A 23,030-nucleotide genomic window follows, 5' to 3' on the forward strand; every position below is an offset into this window, starting at 1 on the left:
ACACTGTAAAAAGGTGCGTCTTGAAAGCAGTGTGAAACTACCCAATCACAGAAGTCCACACAGGGCTGGCTAAGTGCAGGAATACCATGTAAAAGAAACACCTAACACAGAGTGTGGACACACAAGCAAGGGTATTTCTCTGTATTCGTTTTTTAGTCTCTAATGGATCAAGTATTCTGGTATGCCAGACTGAGTAGTGTAGTGTTGAATGTACTAATCATTGCATTTGACATAGGTGTCTGGTTCCTCTGACTTCACACTGCAGGTGATTAAGAACATTAGTTTAGGAGGAATACAAGACACGGCGTGGAACCAATGATGCACACGTTAGCACATGTAAGTGAACTTCCATGGCTGGATACCTAGATACAGGCACCCATCTTTAATGCTGTTGCCTCTGTCCTTCAGCTCTCGCTGGGTAATAAGTACAAGCTGAATCCAAAGCTACCATAGGGCAGGCCTCTGTCTTTATCACAGCCCTGGTCTTGCTTTCCCTCTCTATCTTGAGTCATCCCCTCCCTACAGCATGCTTGTTGATCTGTGTAATTAATCTCCGATCAGCTGCTTGTGTTAAAGCTAATACGCTAGCCACAGGGAAACTCTGCTTCTTTTAATGACCTGGATGTGTACGCATGGCTAAAAGCTGTGACAGTATTACTTTCTAAAGCATCAGCTGGCTGCTTCTGCTTTTAGTTGTACTTACACAACCTTGTGCTTTCCCTTCGGACACACCATAGGAAACAACCACACTGCGGTAGGTAAAGGATAGCATCCCACTAATATTTCGGGGGGGGGGGGTGGGATGAGGTGAGGTGAGAAGACAGGAAGGGTTGAAGATCCTTGTTTCTGATTTACTTCTGTTGTCTGATCACCAGGTGCCTAAAGCCAGCTTTGCTAGTGAGGATTTCATCGGGGTGATGATTATATTATGGTATCTTCAAGGTATGATGCCACTGAGAAAATGATCAAATGGAGGAATAAAAGGAGGAAGAGGAAGAAGAAGCAGAGGAAGAGGGGGAGGAGGAAGAGGAAGAAGAGGAGGAGGAGGAAGAGGAGGAGGGAGAGGAGGAGGAGGAGGGAGAGGAGGAGGAGGAAGACACTTACAGAATACCTTGTGTGCAGGGCACAGAGACAGCTCTGAGGAAATCTCAGGGACAATAGACAGGGAAGTCAGTAACAAGACTTAGAACAGCATCTGTATCTTCCCCAATTTTTACTTTAAAAAAAAATTCAAAGCAGCATCCTCAACTTGGAGAGTGTTTTTTGTTTGTTTGTTTTTTGATTCACCCGAAGAAAGGGGAAAAGGGAAAACAACCAAATGTATGCAGACAACACTCAATGCGACAGTGGAACTAGATCTAACCATACTGGTCTGTTTTTAAACCTTCCAAATAAAAGAATAGCTTTGCCACCCAATAAAAAGCAAAACTAAAGCAAGACGCCAATACTCGATGTCTATGAGAGATATGCCTCAAATAAAAAGATGCACATTAGATAGAAAAATAGCCAAATTATTTACCAAATAGTTAAAAAAAAGTTAGAAAAATGTATCTCAAGGCAGAGATTGACATTAAAGGTTAGGAATTTTTAATGTAGTAAAAAAATCAGTATGGCAAGAAGATAGAGTGAGTATAAATACGTATTTACTTAATGGCAGAGCTTCAAAACATATAGAATCTGGGGAAGGTAAGGGGAGTAGCAGGTGCGTCTTCTACCCCGGGTGAAATGTAAAACTCTCCCAAGAGCAGAGAGAAGGAGAAGAGACCCTGAGTAGACAGGGAGCTGGGCTCCCCGACAAACAGCCTGACACGAACAGTACTAACAGACCGTGACACCCACCGACTTTACAACGCGTTTGCTTTTCAGGGGCACGTTTAATATTTACTGACAGAGATAAAGACCGGGCTACAAAAGTAAAATTGTCTCTCAACAGCTTTTAAATCGAAACTGGATTAAATCACAAGTTAGTATTACACACATTGAGCAGTGCTAGCTACAGAGCAGATGAACACAGTTTGTTCCTCAGCCCTGAACCGTCGACCGGACGCCCGGAGAGGCCAAATTCGGGACTCCGCAAAGTGAACAGGGAAAGATGGATTGGGGAAGAAGACCAGAATTTGATTTATTTTTCTTATTGAAATCCCTTTGTCTGCAGTGATCACAGGTCAGTGAATGGGCCTGAATTTCAGGGACTCTGGTCAACCTCGCAGGAGCAACCCGTTCAGTGCCTGTGAGGGCTTAGCTGAGTCCGAGGGCACCACCGAAGGCCAAGGACATTCCTCTGTCCAACAGCTTTCTGTGCCCCAGGCCCCACTTGCAGAGGTGCACAGCTTAATGGGGCAACGAACTAACATCCCTCATTTCTGTCTGGAGGACTGGAAGGGGTCACCTGACAAAGAATTTGTTCTCTTTCGTCTTTAAATAGGACGCTTTCCACGTCAGGTTTGTCAGGTGTTTTGCTATGAACGGATTCTCAGCAGAGCGGAGTGGTTGCACTTGCTTCGTTCCTGGGGCACCTGGCAGGAAGCACGCAGCATCCATCTGGTCCTCGTGCCATATGTATTCTAGATTTTTCTATAATATTATTACTGGTTTCCCATCTTATAAGCTAAAAACAGTCTTTGAGTAGACACTTCAAGACATGCAAGCATCTTGTGCTCTCGTCCAGTGTGGTCACTTCGTTCGGTATCAACCATTGATTATTTCCCGATACAGTCTTTACTGTGATGGGTGCAGGATGATGGCGTTTGCTGCACACACTCCACACTTAACTGGTTAACATTTTGCTTTCTGCCTTAAGCAAGAAATTTAAATTCCCCGAATTATCTTTCTCCCCTTCCCATAATTCCTCTCCTCTCTGGTCTTTCTCACTCTCAGACCTAACAAGATACCCGTGTTCCTCTTCTATGCATCCTGTCCCGCTCTGGAATCAGTCATTTATCTGAAGACCTCCAATTCCTAGGTGTTAAGCATTTTGGGGCAACTGGAGTGGAGTGTGCTTTTTCTTAGCCATCAACTCAATACACAGGGCCTGAAATGAGCATACTTATGTTCATGAACATAGTTTCATATAAACATGCCAAGAACTTGCATGTGAATACACACTGTGCAGATGTGCAGACATAGACGCACAGACACGTTTTTATCACTCTTGCTATTCCAAGCTCTAATCTCCCCCTGAATTCCTCCTGGCTCTTGCTCCATATTTGAATCTTTCTCCTTCCACCGTGGGACTCGGGCTTTCAACCACATCTTTATCGGTTTAACCCTACAATGCATGGGAAGTAGGGTCAGAATAGCCACCTAAGCTATTAAGGAAACAAAACAAAGTATAAAAAGGATTCATTATTTCTTTGCAGTTTGCCCTGTCCACAAACACATTGAAGATGTGTGTGTGTGTGTGTGTGTGTGTGTGTGTGTGTGTTCATGAACTATGTAGTATTGGATTAATTTCTCTTCCTTTCTCCTTCTCTCCTTGCCCTTCTACCCTTCTCTGGATGGAATTAAATCCATGTGTGTGCACTCCCTTTCAGTGTTAGGGTCTTCCTACCCCCACCCCCACAATTATTATGGATTTCCCTTTACTGAATATATAGAACACCTGTCAAAATAGTAAAATCAAAAACAAAAAACCATCCACACAGGGAAAAGCCTCTCCTTCCCGCCGTTTTACATCACCCCAACCCTGTATTCACACAGAGCACATGACCTGTTTTATTGTTTTCTGGTTTATCCTCCACTGAGTCATATTACAAAAATGAGTGGGATTGTATTTTCCCCATCTTGTTTCTTACACAAACAACAAAAGCCATTTTGGAGTCTGCTCTTTTTCGTTTAAAAGTGTTTTAGTCAAGGTTTCTATTCCTGCACAAAACATTATGACCAAGAAGCAAGATGGGGAGGAAAGGGTTTATTCAGTTTACACTTCCACATTGCTGTTCATCACCAAAGGAAGTCAGGACAGGAACTCACACAGGACAGGAACTTGGAGGCAGGAGCTGATGCAGAGGCCATGGAGGGATGTTACTTACTGGCTTGTCTCACCTTGCTCTCTCTCTCTCTCTTTCTTTTTCTTTTCTTTTCTTCTTTTTTTTTTTTTTTCCAGAACTGAGGACCAAACCTAGGGCCTTGCGCTTGCTAGGCAAGCGCTCTACCACTGAGCTAAATCCTCAACCCCAGCTTGTTCTCTTATAGAACCCAGGACTACCAGCCCAGGGATGGCACCACTCACAATGGGCTGGGTCCTCCCCGCCTTGATCACTAATTGAGACAATGCCTTACAGCTGGGTCTCATGGAGGCATTTCCTCAAGGGAGGCTCCTTTCTCTGTGATAACTCCAGCTGGTGTCAAGTTGACACACAAAACCAGTCAGTACAAAAAGCATCTGCAGGAAAGCACTGTGTAACAGTCATAGAACCTTTCCTTACTCTTTTTTCATAGGCATCTAGTGCTCCATTAGAATAACCTTTGAGTTTGTATTTTTCTATTACTGGAGACAGGTCATAGGATGAATTCTCAGGCATGGGATTGGTGGAACAAAAATAATGCATTTTCAATACGGTTTGGCATCTTAAATTCCCTGCACAGAGTTAAATTTCCAGCAATCTATGAGAGGCTATGCTTTTATCCAACCCTGCCAAGAGCAACATTTACATTTTAGAAATTTAATTTTATACAGTCCATAAAATTTTCAAAAATAGTAGCATTTTAGAGTCCATTGCATCTTGGAAGAATGAATTAAAAGCAAAATGACACCTTTACATTCTCCAAATTTTATAGGGAAGAAACATAAAATCACACCCAACACCACTGGTGAGCCACTGAAGTAGCTTGATTATTATTATTAACCAAACTTCCAAAAACAAGAGCTTATCACTCTGAACCTGTAGCTGCTGAAACTTTAAATAAAACCCTTTCCAAGATCATCACTCCACTGTCTCCACTGCTGTATAATTAAAGAAGGGAACTTTAAAAATATTTCCATGTTATCAAGGTAGAAAATTCATCTGAGTGCTCGTCAACATTCGCAGTTTTCTGCGTGTAGGTACAATTCATTTAGAGAATGCAATGGGAAAAACATTTCTAAAGTTTGTATTTTTGTCCCTCATAAAGCAGCGTATCAAGTAGCAAGGGTGTGCCTTGAAAGTGAGCATTTACTCAGTGTCACAGGTGTGTGACATGAAGTCCTCTAACGGCATGGGTCGTGGCTCCCTTGATGTGTATCCCCAAGACCCTGGGATGTGTCCAACATGGCTTGCTATCATTAAGAAGATGCCCAGAAAGCTCAACATTTACTCCACAGATACCTGCTGAGCCATGTCCATTCTAGCTCCAATAGCTAGAAAGCGGAAACAACCCAAATGTCCTCCACCCAGTGACTGGATAAAGAAATGCGGTATGTGTACATCATGGAATATTATGCAGCAGTGAATGAAAATGAAATCTTGACATTTTCAAGTAAGTGGACAGAACTAGAAAAGCTCATATTGAGTGAGGCAACCTGGACCCAGAAAGACAAATGCTGCTCTTTCTCTTTCATTGGAGGCTCCTGGCTCAAATCTTCAGATGAGAGTACACAACATGGAGAAAACACAGAAACGAGAAAAATATGAAGGGACCCTAGGTGTACGTAGGAGCTTGGGAGGGCAATGTCGGGATACAGGCAATATGATATAGGAAAAGGAATACTGGGAGGAGTGCCAACTGGGGAGAAGGGAGGGAGACTAGAGAAGGAGGAGGGTTGAAAGACAACACCAAGGTTGTTTGATAAAGCTTCAAGAAATCATATTATTTTATATTTACATAAGACTATGGATAGCAATATAAATGTATGTATATACATGTACACACACACACACACACACACACACACACACACACACACACACACACACACACCCTTAAAGGAAGTAAGCTACTTGGGCTGACAATTCTACCCAAAAGAACCAAAGGTTAACCAAAGACCCACAGACACAAGAAACCTTGCATCCTGTGGATGGTGGTGGATCGCCACGGCGATCTAAGTGACTCCCAAAACAATATAGATTATCAGTGTAGCCATTGGTTGTCTCTTGGGTGTTGAGGGTGGGTCTTATTTCAGAAGACACCACACACTTAGGACACAACTCAGACGACTCATGCTGGGTTGGACCTGGGAGCCTCTTTCTCGTAATCTAGTTCCCATGGTTCCAGAAAATACAATGCAAGCTGCCAAGGCAGGGCGAAGAAATTAAACAGCCCCACCCAGCTGCAACATCTAAGATAAGAACAATCTCTAATATGATAGTAAACGCGTAAAGGTTCAGTAAGTGTTGCTCACATATTGGTGGCAACCAACGGATGTCTAACTGGGCTTAAGCCCCCTTCAACAAAAAAGAAATCATGCCTGGTACTCGGAATCTAGCCATCTTCCCAGGGACAATGAAGTCATGGCCCTTAGACAAGAATCTATTACCACCACTCTGCTAGGCCAGCTTAACTCCTAACTACATTCCGGATCTTACCCTTACACCCACAGAGAGGTGCAACCACCATCCTTCATCAAAAAAGCTCCCTCTTCACTGCCTTTGGAGACCACTGCAGAAAATCACAAGTGGACGCAATGCAGAAGCCAACAGATCATTGGGAGCCCACCCCCAACAGATGCATCCAGATCACAGCTCCTTCATCGATGGCCCAGGGAGCGTCAGGGAAGATTGTAAGAGACAGAACACTAAGTCTGCGTGAAGCAGTCTGTCCTAGAAGTGGATGCGTACAAAAGGCTGGGACAACGGCAGCATCAATGGTCAACGGGCACGCTTATGTGGAAGGGGTAAAGTTTCAAGGGCCACATCCCTAGACAAAGACTCCAGGGATGAGCCTCCCCGTTGGCTGTCCAATGCTGAGCCGTCAGCCTTAAAAGCATCTACCTACCACCACCCACAAAAATTATAAATAGAGCAGGCTGTGTTTATAGATATCTGTGCACACTCGCACATGTAATACATACAATCAAATAAAATCAGGCTATCAACTTGAGAGTCGGGCGTGTGTGGGGTTTGAGGGAGGGTACGTGGGAGGGGCTGGAAGAAGGAAAGGGAGGGAAATCAAGGCAGTTCTATTACAAGTAAAAACATTTAAAAAAAAGACTTGAAGGGCAACTTAGTGAGTGAGGAAATAAAAAAGAAATTATTGGGGTTGGGGATTTAGCTCAGTGGTAGAGCGCTTGCCTAGGAAGCGCAAGGCCCTGGGTTCGGTCCCCAGCTCTGAAAAAAAGAAAAAAAAAATTTAAAAAAGAAATTATTATGTATTCTACAGTGCCAAATTTTAAAGCTTGACTATTAAAATTTTAATATTAAAATTATAATCCTAATTTTGAAATACATATGACTAAGCAGCCTCGTATTCCAAAATTTATAAAACCTCAGGTTTAACATATTTTTCTATTTTATTCAATACTGACGATCAAAGGGTTAGTCAAAAACAACCATTTGGCACACCCCTAATTCTATTTCATGAATTATAAAGAAAAACATTTTTGTGATTGATATCCATTACAGAAGCCCACAGAGTTCTTCATGTGTGTTCTGTGGTTCCTGTAGGGAGGTTCTAAGCTGAAGTCAAAATGCTTGTGAATTAGAAGAAAATACAGAAGACAAAGACATGGGGCAGAGAGAAGAACTGAGGCTGGAGAAAAGTCAGCAGAGAGACAAAGGGGGAGGAAGGCAACAGTTGAGGAGGAAGGTGAAAACCAAATCCATCAGGCATCTAATCGCAACACACACACACACACACACACACACACACACACACACACACACACCTCCATTCACATGCACACAGAGAACCAATGACTTCTCACAGAGCAACAGTGATAACAGTAGCCGTCGTGTAACAGTTCTCCCTTTGTCTGGCCTAAAACGAAGCTGTAGGGATACTACAGGATCCTACACTGTAGGATATCACAGACGCTGTAGGATATTACAGTTGGGAGCTGTAGGATATTATAGCTGGACATTGTAGGATATTACAGTCAGACACCATAGGATATTATAGCTAGACACTGTAGGATATTACAGTCGGACACTGTAGGACATTACAGTCAGACACCATAGGATATTATAGCCAGACGCTGTAGGATATTATAGCCGGACGCTGTAGGATATTACAGTTGGGTGCTATAAGATGTTACAGTCGGATGCTGTAGGATAGTACAGTTGGACACTGTAAGATATCATAGCCGGACTCTGTAGGATATTATAGCCGGACACTGTAGGATATTATAGCCGGACGCTGTAGGATATTACAGTCGGGCACTATAGGACACTGTAGGACTTCTGTGTCTACTCCCATCTCCCAGGACTCAGCCAAGGTCATGCTGAAGCATGAGGTGGAGTCAGGGCTAAAACCCAGAATGTTGTACAGGGTTGCTTCTTCCAAGACCGAGGGGCTTTTCCGCTCCTTTGGCTTGAGAAACAGAAGCTCTCTGCTTCCCCCTGCAAACCGCCCCTCAAATGCATAATTACTGTTTCTTTTAAAGGATGAGCAAACTTCAAGATTTTATTTACTGCGCTTTCTTAAAGTTCTGAGGTGAGTGGAGATTTTGAAAACATGTTTACCAATTTCCCACCGGCAACAGAACCTGGGCAGTAATAACACCATCGCCTCCGCACCCTTCTCTGTGAAGCCATTAAGCCTAGAAGCGCGATGGTTTGGGCAATACAGAAATCAAAGTGGGAGTGCGGTGGAGCAGATCCGTGTTAAGGAACAAAAACCCACGGGCTGCTTCAAATACCAACAAGAAACCCTGAAATTTTCTATCAATTTCTTTTCATGGCCTTGTGACATTTTCAACTTAAAACCGCATTGCTTGCCGTCAAGGCACTTTGAGAGAGCTTCAGTTGGAAAAGGTAATTTTTGAGTGAGATTCAGCAGAAAAAGGTAATTTTTTCAGAGAGGTTCACTGGAAAAAGGTAATTTTCAGAACCAATTGCTGCGTTCTTTTGCTGTTATTTGGTCTTTTTTTTTCCTTCTTCTTCTTCTTCCTTTTCTTTCCTAAGTAGCCCTAATGTCATTCATGGGCACTCTAAGTCAATACATGTGTGCGGGCTAAGTCGGTTGTGCAAAGTAAGTTTACAGCGGCTGTAGCTTTAGGCAATGTTATTCCAGGGCTGTGAAGATCAAGCAGAGTGTATTCCCTCTCCACTGCTTCATCAATTCTGTGTCGATGTCGGAGCTGGAAGCTAGAGGCCTGAACCCGGAATCATAATTTCAGCCACACACAAATTTTGTTGTGTGCCTTGTTTTTGATGGAGAATCTAATTTCGTGTGATGAACAGCGCTGAGCTGCGTTGAGGCTCAGCCACACAACTCTCTCAGCCTTCAGTGCTGCCCCCCCACCCCCACCCCCGTGATTGATCGAGCAACGATTGGAGGGGCTTAATAGCTAATCTGGACTGCATCAATTCCCAGTGTTTTGAGACACTAAAGGGAGGAAGGCTAGTTTTAGAATGCATGTTATTATATGTCATTTGTATAAGAGGCTGGGCAAGCGTCCTTGAGAGCTGAGGCCTTTCATCTGTTCATTTTCTGGAGAGTTCCAATCTTTAGAAAGGAAATCAGGCAATACAGCTTTAATGGTCTGAAATGAAGACTCTAAAATTATCAGGCTTCTCGAATGTTTCTCCTTTGATTATAGCATCATAGAGAAAATGAAAAAAAATTCCCCCCTCCAGGTAAGAGGTGGATGTTGGGGGGCATGAAAAGCAATTTCCCCCCAAAGCAACCCTTAAAAGTAAGAAAGTCCACCCAAACACAGCCACCGCTGTATTCCTGTGAGCATTGACGGCTCTCTGTGAGGAACCATCCTGTGACCAAGTCCATACTTTCTGGCTATGTAAACCCACAGTTAGCAGAGAATAGCTTCCATTTTAGGCACTATTTTAGACCCTGTCCCTCTGGAGCATGTGGATGGCCACCCACTGCTATCCAGGACCTTCAACACAATTATAGACAGAATAAAGTTAAATTCTGATGCTATTTCTATATAAAATGAACACAGTATCTGTATGAATATTGTGTGCATGTGCATGTGTGTTCCTGTGTATGTGTGTGCATGTATGTGTGTGTGCATGTATGCATGTGTGCATGTGTGTGTGTGCATGTGTGTGTGTGTGCGTGAGCGCACGTGTGTAAGTGTGTATAAGCCAGAGGTCAACCACAGGTGGCATTTCTCCACACTTTGTTTTGTAGAAAACCATCTCTTGCTGCCTGGCGCTCCATGATTTGGCTAGGGCTGTCTGCACCTTTACCGGGCCAGGATTCCAAGCACATATCATGACACATGATTATCCAGAAGGAATTTACATCCTCCCGCTTGCTCAGTGAGCATGTTATCAACTGAGCCGTCTCCCCAAGCCTTCAAATAACTACTTTCCATAAGAGAAAATGCCATGTCAAATTGCCCCACTTTCCACATCCAGAGAGAATTAGTGATCAGCTGTGTTCAAGTTGTTGGTTGTCATTTTTGAGACTTTGTTTCTTTATCTATAGTTTGCTTTGACCCCAGGAGTTGTAGCTCTCTAAGGTTGGAGTTAGCAACCAACTCAATAAATTGTAACCAAATGTGCCCCACGATGAGATGTGAAACAATTTGTCATCAAACACCTAACTCCTTCCCATCCTGTGTAATGGTTAACATCGACCTGGCAGAATCAGGAAGTACCTGGTTGGGTCTGTGGAATACTGTCTCAGTTACACTGAGGTGGGAAGACCCAGCCACTGGGAGCAGCACCATTTCTCTGCTGCTATCCTGGACTCTGTGAGTGGAGGACAGGAGCTGAGCTGAGCAGCAGTCTGCGAATATTATCTACTTCCTGCTATACAACGTAACAGCTACTTCCTGCCGCCTTCATGTCCCTGCACCGATGTCCTGGACCCTTGATCCACTTATCTGTCTCTTTCTTTCTCTCTCTGTTGGTCTGTCAGTCAGATAGTCAGTCAGACAGTCAGTCAGACAGTCAGACAGCTAGCCATCCAGCCAGCCAGTCCGTCTGTCTAGTCTGTCTGTCTAGTCAGTCAGTCTGTCTGTCTGTCTGTCTCTCTGTCTTTATCTTCCTGTTGAAGATCTTCAGTCAGCCAACATATAAACATTCTTTTGAGTAGAAAATCGGTTTCTTTTTGTCAGGGTATAGCATTTAAATATTCTAAATATTATTATTAAATCTATTAACTGTTTAGATTTGGTGCTAAGTGCTGCTTACCATGCAATAGGGCAGGGAGTTCTCAAGTAACTTTTGTAAATTACTTCTATCCTTAGAGCGAGAGTCTCCTAGGTTCAAATTAACCACGTCTAAAGTAGTCAGCCATATACAGTAAATATATATATATATATATGTATGTATATGTGCATATATACCTATAAATGTAATATAGATAACATATTTTAAACTATTAGTAGTATACATTAATTTATTTCTATATGAATATTCACACTGGAGATTTGCTTCATCAGAGAGCTGCTTGGATCACAACATTTCCATTTCATTTCATCTTAGCCAGTTTTGTTCCAGTGAGCACTGACAAAATGCCTACTGTGTGGCAAGAGCATCCTGACGTTTGGGAACATGAAAGTGTGTGGTATGTATAGGGCTGGTGTGCTGTCTGAGGTCATTTGAACTCACTACAGTGCAGCCTTTGCTCCCCAAGAAAAGCACGTCCTTCAGTCTGGGGCATGCCTTGCTTTGATTTCAACGGGTTTGGGTAACGATGAGGTACGTTCCCTTTGTGATGTGTTTTGCATCATTTGAGAAAGGTGTGCTTGGGTCCTGGGTCGTCATCTTATTCACTGTTCTATTGCTGTGAGGAGACAGCATGACCCAGGCAGATCATACAAGAAAGCACTTAATCAGGGGCTTGCTTACAATTTGAAAGGGCAAGTCCGTGATTATCATGACTGGAAGCAGAGAGCATGGTACTAGAGCATAAACTGGGAGCTTTACATCCACAGGCAGTTGAGAGAGAGAGAGAGAGAGAGAGAGAGAGAGAGAGAGAGAGAGAGAGAGAGAGATCTGATCCTTCCCAAATTGTTCCACCACCTGGGGCTGAGCATTCAAACCCATGAGCCTCTGGGGGCCATTCTCACCCAAACCACCAAGGGAACTTGGAAGCTCCAGACAGAAGGACATGCTTCTCTTTAGGAACAAAGACTGCACTGTGGTGAGTTCAAATGACCTTGGGTAGCATATCATGACTATACATACCACACACCTTCATGTGCCCCAAAGGTCAGGATGCTTTTGCCACATAGTAGGCTTTCTGTCCATGCTCCCTTGGATGATACTGGCTGTGATGAAATGGAATGGGATGCTGTGGTGCAACCCGCACTGCTGATGAGAGCTGGGCTAACCATAGCACCCAGCACCCTGCTGAGCAGAGCAACTGACTGTGGCTGTAGCACGCTGAAGAACAGACTGTAACTCAAGGTGCTGCCTCCATGAAGAAACCCAAAAAAATTTTTTTTCAATTTTTAAAAAATAATTTATTTTGCTGAAGCTATACCTATACATTTTGGCTCATATTCAAATGTAAAAAGAGTAAGAAATGCTCCTATTTCCCTAATTTACAGAAGTTCAGACCAACAATGAGAGCTTTTTAGACATCATGCCTGGGCTGGTAGAGTGCATCAGTATTGCTGTAGATCTCACGGTGTATATAATGTGTAGAAATGAATATATATTATGGATATACTTCTCCATAAGTAGGAATATATGGATGTCAGTACAGAGAGTGCCCTCCTTTGAGACAGGCTCTCACTAAGCCCAGCATGACTATACCTCTTTAAGTATGGTTGGTGGTTGAATCTAGCACTTCGGGCAGGCCCCAGCTTAGCTTTTAGTTCTTAGTTCAAGCCTATGGGTATTCTAAATGGAATCACTGAAGGCTGACAGCCTAGGAGCCTAGGTGAGCTGTCCTGTCTTCCCTTCCCAGGACTGTCCTCTCAGCCCGACTACAGCCAACAGCTGAGGCTGCCAGGAATGTACAGAGCCCAGGTGGCACAAATGCACACAGGTCAGTAGACAAAGGGAGAATACTGCCGCAGGATCCTGGCATTCTTTTAGAGAGAAATTTGAGGTTTAGTCAGGTTTAATTAATTTAAAGTTTGGTCAAGTTTAATTCTTTTCAGGCTTCTGAATGGGAGGAGGCAATGATCTTATTTCTTTACTGGGTGTTGATAGCTTCAAAATGTTTCAAACTCTAACAACCTGAGTCTCCAGGATTCTCTCAGTGGATATAGTTTCTTTGTTTTTGTAGGTAATGTGGCACCTTTTGTAATTATGATCTAGAGAGTTTTGGTTTTCTTCTAAAATGTGTTTTGGCTTATTAAACGTGACTGCCACCAACCTACGTTATTATCTGTAACCAAGTTCAGTCTGAGAAGGGACAGAACTGGGGATAATTCACTTAAGACAAAGGGGGAAAAAGAAGAAAAACAATGCCTGTCCTGTCTCTTGCTTCTGCACTTCGGGGCATATGAGGTGTGGGGTTTTATCAATTACACCTGACTTAGCAGGAAAGCGACTCCATCGATAGAACTCCCTCCTTGCTTCTGCGCTTCAGTTTAGAGCCACAGGGACACCATCCATCAAAAGAGCCTTTCCAGAAGAGGAGAATCTTGTTAAGGCTGGCTGTCAACCTGAGAAAACTAATCATGGTATTGAACAACATGATTTTAGCCTGCTTTCCTCTTCTCTTCTAAGGAGCAGGCCATTAAGGAGGAAGGCCGACAGACACGTACCAACAAACTAAAAACAGCAGCCCTGCTTAAAATATCAAGTGTGCCTGTTTGATACGGAGGTCAAGGGAGGCTAAGCCTGGCATCTACACATAACGAAATTCAGATCTGACGCTGGAGTCCAATCCGACTCAGCAGCTGAGATGTGGCAGGTAGGCACATCCTTTAGCCAAAGGACTAATGACTTCTGCAGAGTGACTAGCTTTTCCATGGGTAGATTATGTTGAAATGTGCATATCATGACTGACCTGGGTGCATGTCATGTCCTCGGTTTGCTCAACCTGGAGTCAGGAAGATCGATGAGCGGTTTTGAGTCTGGAAAACAGACTCGGGCGTTTTCTTTTCTTCTCAGTGTGTTCTTCTTATCTCCTCTTCAATGTAGCTTTTCCTCCTACTTTATGTCACAGCACCAGCTGCATGCTGATGACCTTGGAGGACAATGGGCAGGCTGAATTTAGTGGTAATCTGTGACCACTGCTGCTTGAGTGCCCACCGATGCTGAGCTAAGACCCCAGGACAAAGAGTTCTCATTCTTGCTTATTTCTGAACACACAGTCCTGGAAACTTTAATTCTTACAGTTCCTAACTGATTTCCTTAACCCTCCCTCTGCCCTAAAGACCCCATGATACCCTCTCTCTCCCCCAACCCCTTTCACTTCGCAGGATTTTGTACCACAGCTTAACTGGTAATAAATGCTGGCCAAGGCTTTTCCTGTCTACGCACATTAAGTAAATATTTCTTGATTGATTAGATTGATATGTTGCAGGGCAGCTGGCCTTGAAGTAGATTTTGTTGTTAAAGGGACTTCAATTTATTGTAAAAAGGGATGTTTCCAGAAACATACAAATTGCAAATCTTTCCATGAAAGTGTTGAATATATGTGCTACATGCATGTTCACGCATGCGTGCGCACGCGTACACACAAACACACACACACACACACACACACACACGTCTTAGCACATAATTTCAAGAACTCCCCGCCACCAGAGCTACCTGAGGGACTTTAGATAAATCCCCAATGGTGTAAGAAGACTCTGCTTAGTCTGAGAATCTGTCAGGATTAAAGGAACAAGAGAGTGTGTCCATCGAATTCTCTGGAAGTAGGTGGATGACCCAGTTACAATGTTCATTTTCACAGGCTCTGAGATTGTGCACTTGCATCTGAACATCTGCATCTACAATGAGGAGAGAGAAATCTATTGTTGGGATAAAAACCTGAATTTATATTAATTGGATCTGGATCTGAATCTGGTTCTAACACTCACTGCCTATGTCTCTTTAACTAAGTCACTTAAATATTGGACCTTAATTTCCTTTTTTACTAAGTTTTAAATTTTTTAATAAAAATGAGGGAGATTTCAGGGGCTGAGGACATAGTTCAGTCAGCAATGTGCTTGTCATACAAGGGTGAGGATCTGAGTTTGATCCCCAGCACCTACATAAAATGATGGGCCTTGGAATCCTAGAGCTGGGGAGGTGCAGACAACTGGATGCTTGGGCCTTTTTGGCCCCCCAGCCCAGCTGAGTCTGAAAGCCCTGTGAATCATGGGGAGACTTTATCTAAAACAAAACAAAACACAATAACTCCCAAGGTTAACCTATGACCTGCTCATGTGTGTACACACATTTGCATTGGAACTACACGGTTGAATTTGACTGACAGATCTTCATTGTATGTGCTTATTTGGAGGTTGTACTAGTTGTTTGTCTTGTTGCTATAACAAAGTGTCTGGAAAAAGCAACTGTGTCTCTGGGTACAGTCCATCAAGTGGGAGCTTGAGGCAGTTGGTTACATTGTATCTATAGTCAGGGAGCAGAGAGCAGTTGGTTACATTGTATCTATAGTCAGGGAGCAGAGAGCAGTTGGTTACATTGTATCTATAGTCAGGGAGCAGAGAGCAGTTGATTACATTGTATCTATAGTCAGGGAGCAGAGAGCAGTTGGTTACATTGTATCTATAGTCAGGGAGCAGAGAGCAGTTGATTACATTGTATCTATAGTCAGGGAGCAGAGAGCAGTTGATTACATTGTATCTATAGTCAGGAAGCAGAGAGCAGTTGATTACATTGTATCTATAGTCAGGGAGCAGAGAGCAGTTGATTACATTGTATCTATAGTCAGGAAGCAGAGAGTGGGGGATGCTTCTGTTCACCATGCTCTCCCCCTTTGGTGCACTCCTAAGTCTTAGCTCATGTAATGGAACCACTGATACTCAATTAACCCATAGATAATAGACTTGGCCTGAAGCTTATTTCTAAATGATTCTAGATCCTGTCAGTTCACAGTTAGTATTAATGATCACAGAAGTGGACAGGCAAAGAGGAAATGGTCTAAGGGTATGTATGTACTTCCAGTTAGCCAAGAGGAGTAACTTCTGGTGCCACTGGTCAACCATAGTGTATTACACACTTCAGCACAGTTATGGCAAGGTGACTCTGGCCAACCACTGTGTCACCTTCAATACAGCTAAAATATGGGATTTCAAATGTCCTTACCATGGAGAAAGGATGAATAATTGACCTATTGTTGGAGAACATAAACTCATCTTATTTCAGCATGTGTGTTGTTTTCTCTAATAGTTTTCATATCTTATGTGCTTTGAGTCCTCATGTAATCTTGCCATTGCATAAATAACAACAAGTATAGGTTCATCATCTAAAATTCCAACTGTCTACAATGTTACAAAATAGGAATAGAAACACACTGTGGTAGGCTGGAGAGATGTCTATGTTAGTAAAGTGCCCTGCAATACAAGAGCCTGCAGGACCACATACAGAAGCTATGCATGGCAGTCTGTGCTGTGGTCCCAGGGCTAGGGAAACAGGACAGCAGGTTCTTGAGGCTTGATGGCCGGCTAGCCTAGCCTAATGTGTAAGTGCCAGCCAGGCAAGTGAGAGGCTCTGTCTTACATGAGAAAAGTGGGTAGGGACTTAGGGACATCAGACATTGTTCTGTGTCCTCCACGCACATTCACACACACAATCTCACTGGTCACACACAGTGTCATGCAAAAGTGCTCTCCCTCCATAGATGGGGAGTAAAGGAATGTTTAAGTCCATGCATGGCTCTTGGGATGTCACAGACCATGACGTCTGACAATAACTATTGTTAGTAACTTGACTATGTTCTCTCCAGACACACCTTACCACAAAGGTTCATGGGTTTCTTTGTAGTGTTTACGTTCACAGTGTGTGTGTGTGTGTGTGTGTGTGTGTGTGTGTGTGTGTCTGTGTGTGTGTGTGTGTCTGTCTGTCTGTCTGCTTGTCTGTCAGACACGGGAATTATAATAGTCATTTCATTGCGATTTGCTCTTTTTTTCTTAACAATTTTCTGGAAGGTCTTTCCATGTAACTGTGAACAATTTAATTGCAAAGATGTATTATATTAAAATTTGTTTTTCCAGTCTCTTTTGTTGAGTCATAATTGACCTGTTTTGTTCTGTGGGATTTTAGGGGTCTTTTTCTCCCTCTTTTTTTTCATTATAATCATCAAGACTGCTGTGATATCATTGGCCTAAGGTTTCAGACACATTCATAATGTTGTCTTGTTTAGACTCCTAGATAATGACTAGCAGTTGAAAGACACATTCCTTTTAAATTTTGATCAGAACTACTGAATTTCCTTCTAGAAGTGCTCTTACAATTTATCTCTCTGAAACACACAAAATAGCATTCTTTGTCCCCTCATCCATGAGTGCTTTAAGGATAATTCTATTCTCTGTAAAAACCCAATAGATAAAAGTGGTCCTTTTTTCCTGTTTTTATTAATCTGTCAGTTGTCAGTGAGACTGTATTCGCACTAGGAATTGGCCATTTGTTCTTTGGCAACTTTTCCTTTTATATAACTAGCAGTTTCTCCTACTAATGTGTGTTTTTATTGATTTGTAGATGCTTTTAGTAGATTGTGAAGTTTGACACTTTGATTATTATTCATGATGCGACTGTTATTTTCTCATTTGTCCCTTGTCCTACAACTTGGATTTGCTAGCAGTCTTGAGTTTTTATATAACTCACTAACCTTTGATTTTATGAGTCATACATTTCTTGTTTTACTTAGGAAAAATGAGTCCAGTAAGTTTGAGAAAGACTGTTTTCTATGTTATCCTAGTAGTTTGTATTGCTTTTATTGTAAGATGGATAAAATGTCACAGAAGTCAAACATCAGTGTTAAATGAGTGAAATAATTGATTAGTTGTTTTAGGAGAGTAGATTCTAAGATCAGGATATCTGGGTCTTTTTCTTGCTGTGTGATCTTGGACAAGTTGCTTAGTCTTGCTGCTCTTCAGTTTCCCTATCTGTAAAACGACATTAACCATAGTACTAGCTTTATATAATTGTGAGAATTTAATAGTTAATAGATAGTGAGAGCTGCCAAGAACACTTGACATACACATGTTAGTCAAAAATATATACTGCTGATATGCAACCTGAATCTGAAAAGGGGGAAGCAGAAGCACAACCATGAGGCTTTGAAGACTCAAAATGTCATCACACTGACACAAGTGCTGGTGTGACCACTCTGAAACAGGTGATGGTGTGACCACTCTGACACAGGTGCTGGAGTGACCACTCTGATACAGGTGCTGGTGTGACAATTCTAACACAGGTGCTGGAGTGACCACTCTGACACAGGTGATGGTGTGACCATTCTGACACAGGTGCTGGAGTGACCACTCTGATATAGGTGCTGGTGTGACCATTCTGACACAGGTGCTGGAGTGACCACTCTGATACAGGTGCTGGTGTGACCATTCTGACACAGGTGCTGGTGTGACCATTCTAACACAGGTGCTGGTGTGATCAGTCTGACACAGGTGCTGGTGTGACCATTCTGACACAGGTGCTGGTGTGACCATTCTGACACAGGTGCTGGAGTGACCACTCTGATACAGGTGCTGATGTGACCATTCTAACACAGGTGCTGGTGTGACCATTCTAACACAGGTGCTGGTGTGATCACTCTGACACAGGTGCTGGTGTGACCATTCTAACACAGGTGCTGGTGTGATCACTCTGACACAGGTGTTAGTATGCAGACTCCTGTTAGACTTTCCCAGTGAGGCTTAGAGAAGTAAGTCACCTTCTGTCACATGGACAGAGAGTGGTTACCACAGTGTAGCTAAGTCTCCAAGTCTGCTACCAAATATGGTCCAGGCCCAGACTTACATTCGGAGGCACCATGTGGAGACCACCCTCCTATCAGAATTGTCTGATATTTGGGCTTGTAACTTTGAAGGATCATGAAACCTGAAGATTATTTTTAAGCTTCTATTAATGTAACTGAATATCTAGGGAAATCAAATATAGGTTCAGGAAGCTATCTGAGTGATGGTTTACATCTGCTGAGTGCCTGCCCTATCAAAAACATGAGGGAGCCCATGTTTGTCTCTGTTGACCATTAGATATCATATGTGTGTATGTGTTATATATGATAGTGTACATACCATGTATACACACACACCTGTATATAAAACACAGCATCAGTGTGTTAACACTTTACTAAAACTCAGACTAGACACCTTTCTCTTTTTCTGAGGGATGTGTGTGCCATATTTTAATGATCTAGACATTGTTTAGGTGGGCTACGAGGGGCAGGAGTCCTGTCTTCTCACTGTGATAAACACTGAAGCTATCATGCCTTCATGCTCACTATGAAAGGCAGTATGGCATCATGACTGATAATACTTCACATTGAAGAGGCAAACCATATAGGCTTGGTCAACATATGTAACGTCTTACTAATGAGCTGAGATACCCCCATCTCTGTTCCCCAATGTCTTTACCCCAATTCCATAAGCAACTGGAGTCACTCCTCAGTGAGAAGAGAGGGGGAGATATCTATACAGAGCTTCACATTTCAAAAACACATTCTACAGTAATGGCAGATTAACAGTACTGAGGTGTAAAAAGGCCAGGTGGTATGGTGGTACACACCTTTAATCCCAGCACTCAAGAGGCAGAGGCAAGTGGATCTCTGAGTTCTAGGTCAGCCTGGTCTACAAAGTGAGTTCCAGTCCAGCTAGTGCTACACAGAAAAACCCTGTCTTGAAAAAGCAAAAACAAACGAACAAAAAACAAAGCCAGAACCAAACACAAAACCAAAAACATTTTTGAGTTTGGAGAGCTTGTGATTTTAGTTTAGTCTAAACAAACAAACAAACAAGTTGTCACAGAATTGGATTTGATACTTAATGGAGTTGGAAAGTTGTCTTGTGGGGAAGATACAGGAGAAAGAAAAAGAAGGCAACCCAGGCTCTGGGAAGTGAGGCATAGGACCTTTGTTCTGGTGGGAGAAACAGATTCTCCAAAAGCAGGACTTTCTGAGGACAGAGGACCTGTGTTTTGCTTAGGGGTAAGTGCCCAGCCATTGCTGGCAACCAGTATGGTGTGTGGACAGGCATGTGCATGTACATAGTTATGTAATACTGGGTCAGTGAGTGTCATGTCCTATCATGTATGTCTCCCATCACCACCTCAGATTTCTTGGTATTTTTTGCACATGCAGCCGAACAATTTCACCTCCCTTTTGGCTTCACAAACGACATGGCTGGTCCTGTCTACATGAAAGAGCCTCAAATGGGAACGGTAACACGGTAGTCACATCCACCAGGAGGGAGAGAAGCGTGCTTGGGAGACAGTCGGCAGGTGTGAGTTTGCTTTGTAGAGGGGAGGCTGACAAACTGTAGTGGCAAACGTGAACTGATGACCAGAGACCAGATGGGGCAGCAGACATGCCGGTGGATGCCAGCTGGACAAGGCCCAGTGCTACAGAGCAGATGTTCCTGACGGATATCTCAGTGTCTCATCAAGTGTCCTGGGCTCCCGATGTCTCCAGGAAATGCAAGCAAGAAACTGAAATCACACAAGATTTGTGCCCACGGTGTACATGGGGACTCAAAATGAATTTAATCAAAATACTTAAAAAGAAAACAAGGCACTTCTTCCATGCCCTGCATGTGTGCACAGTGGATCCCTACCTACTGTTTCACGGGTAAAAGAGCACCCCATTTTATAAACTGCTGCGTCATTTGTATACACACCGCCATTTATTTAAGTACCACGTATCTTACGTATGGCCCTTGCACTTACATCGAAAGCTAGTAATTATGTTGCTCCCACTAAGTATTGCAGTTTCCCCTGTTGGCACCAGCTTAGATAATATATTAATTTTCAAATGACTTCAAATGAGTAATTCTCAGGTGACCTAGACTAATTTCTTGGCTTTGTAAGTTTCAGCCTCTTAATTTTCAACCTTCTCTTATTCAGGGTTGTCCTGGGAAGGTAACGTGAATTTGTTAGAGTTTGAATTAGAGGAGGCAGGCAGCCATCTGGAACTGGAAAAGCACAGGTTTCAGAAGAGCCCTTCATGGGCTGAAGCTTCATTCATGTGCCCTCACATCCGCCTTGTGTGACAGAAGACAAAGCTGGCAGCAGCCGCCTTGGGTCTCCTTCGACACAAGACGCTCAAGATGGCGCGGAATGTAAACGGTACTGTGATTTCTAAGGAGGGCCACATCTAAGCAGCAGCAAGCCACGCACGATGTGGTAAGAGCTTCCCCGTCGTGAGAGCGAAATATTTTCACGTGTTTGGGAATCCTGAATGGATATTGAAGTCAACAGGGAAAACAAAACACAAAACAAGCCCCCTCCCCCAAAAGAGAAGAATAAAAAAAAAAAGAAAAAAAGAAAAAGTCGTTAGAGCAATGCTGGCTTCGTTGGAGACAGCATTTCCGAGTACAGAGACCCGCGGAGCCTTTATGCGATGTACCGAGGCCATCTTTTCTCCGCCCTTGAGAAGACGCTGTCCGTCTTTAACTGTGCCCGTGTGCCTCAGCTGCATTCACAGCAGCATGAACATGATAACTAAGGAGCAAGTGTCAAGCAGATATCCACAAAGCAAAGGAATAAACAGAGAAAATAAGATTGGATGGAACTGGGGGGGGAGGGGGAGAAATGATAGAGCTCCGAGATTACCGGATAGGGCTTAGCTGAAAAGGCTTTGTAGTCTAGTTTTAAAATGATAAACACATAGAGCTGAAAGGGCCCCTGAGAAGTTCTCTGATCCATTCTCTGGCCTCCAGGGAGGTTTTATCTAAACCATTTTTACCAAGAGGTGTCTGTTGTATTCTTAAAATTCTGTGGGGAGGCAGATATGACAGCTTCTCTAGCATCCCGTTATAATGCTTTATAACCAAAAGTGTCAGGAAACCCCTCCTGCTCCATATATATTCCTCCTTCTCTAGCCGGGGCCCATTGTTTCCTGCTCTATCCTCAGTAGGGAAGTGTTGCCACATCTGGTTATGTCCTCCGAATAATAATGCACTCTGAATTTAAGGAGATATCAAGTCACCCCTTCTCTTCCTGAGACTAAAGGATCCCAGGGTCTTTATCCCCTTCTGACTCTGCCCATCTCTAACTGTCTCTCTGAAAGCTTTGCTGCCCCCTGATGGGCTTCATTCCTTGGCAGGAGTTTTGACCTGGGGACTTCCCCTAGTACTGCTTATTTCTACACAGTTGACATCACACACCTGACACCTGGGAATGTGCCACTGGGCTCTGTGGGGAGTAGCAGGGTATTTTTCGTAGTACCCCATTTCCTCCTCAATGTGAGTGTTCCTGGTACAGATCTGTGGAAGGAAATTGGGACCACGAGGCATGCTGGGGAGGAGTGGGAACTGGCTTCAGCTCTCGAAGAAGAAAGGGAAGGAAATAATGTCTTGACATCACATTTTAAAAGCCCTTTGACTCCAGCTTAAATGCACCCTGGACTATCATTTGCAAATCCTACAAACCTACGCTCCTGGCTTACAGACTCAATTCCTTTCCGATCATAAAAGGCTAGGTGACCAACCTCTGGGGCAATCTGGTAACTGTTCCATCTCCTCTACACAGACATTTTTGAAGGCACACTGGGAGGATCTGTAATTAACGGGCAGCAGAATTCTGGCTCTGACATTTCCCCAGCCAAACAAAAGCAGCATCCAGAATCCATGTCTCTCAAAAGTCCAGCTTCAAGGAAATTCCTCCCCATTTCTACCTTCAAAATTGAGTAATGATAATTTAATGAAGTAGAGAAGTTGGAATTGCTTTAGGTAAATCAAAGAAATCTCTCTTTTAAGGTAACACTATTTAAATTTCAATAACTCAGGTCTTAATTGCAATTGGGTCTTCATTACTGTTTGGCAAGTGCTTTACTGAATGAACTTTTCCCCAGACCGATGTTTTGAAATAGATCAGTCAGTAAGATGCTTGCCA

Source organism: Rattus norvegicus, chromosome 14 (assembly GCF_021556685.1).
Source record: "Rattus norvegicus strain SHRSP/BbbUtx chromosome 14, alternate assembly SHRSP_T2T, whole genome shotgun sequence".
In the NCBI taxonomy this organism is placed as follows: domain Eukaryota; kingdom Metazoa; phylum Chordata; class Mammalia; order Rodentia; family Muridae; genus Rattus; species Rattus norvegicus.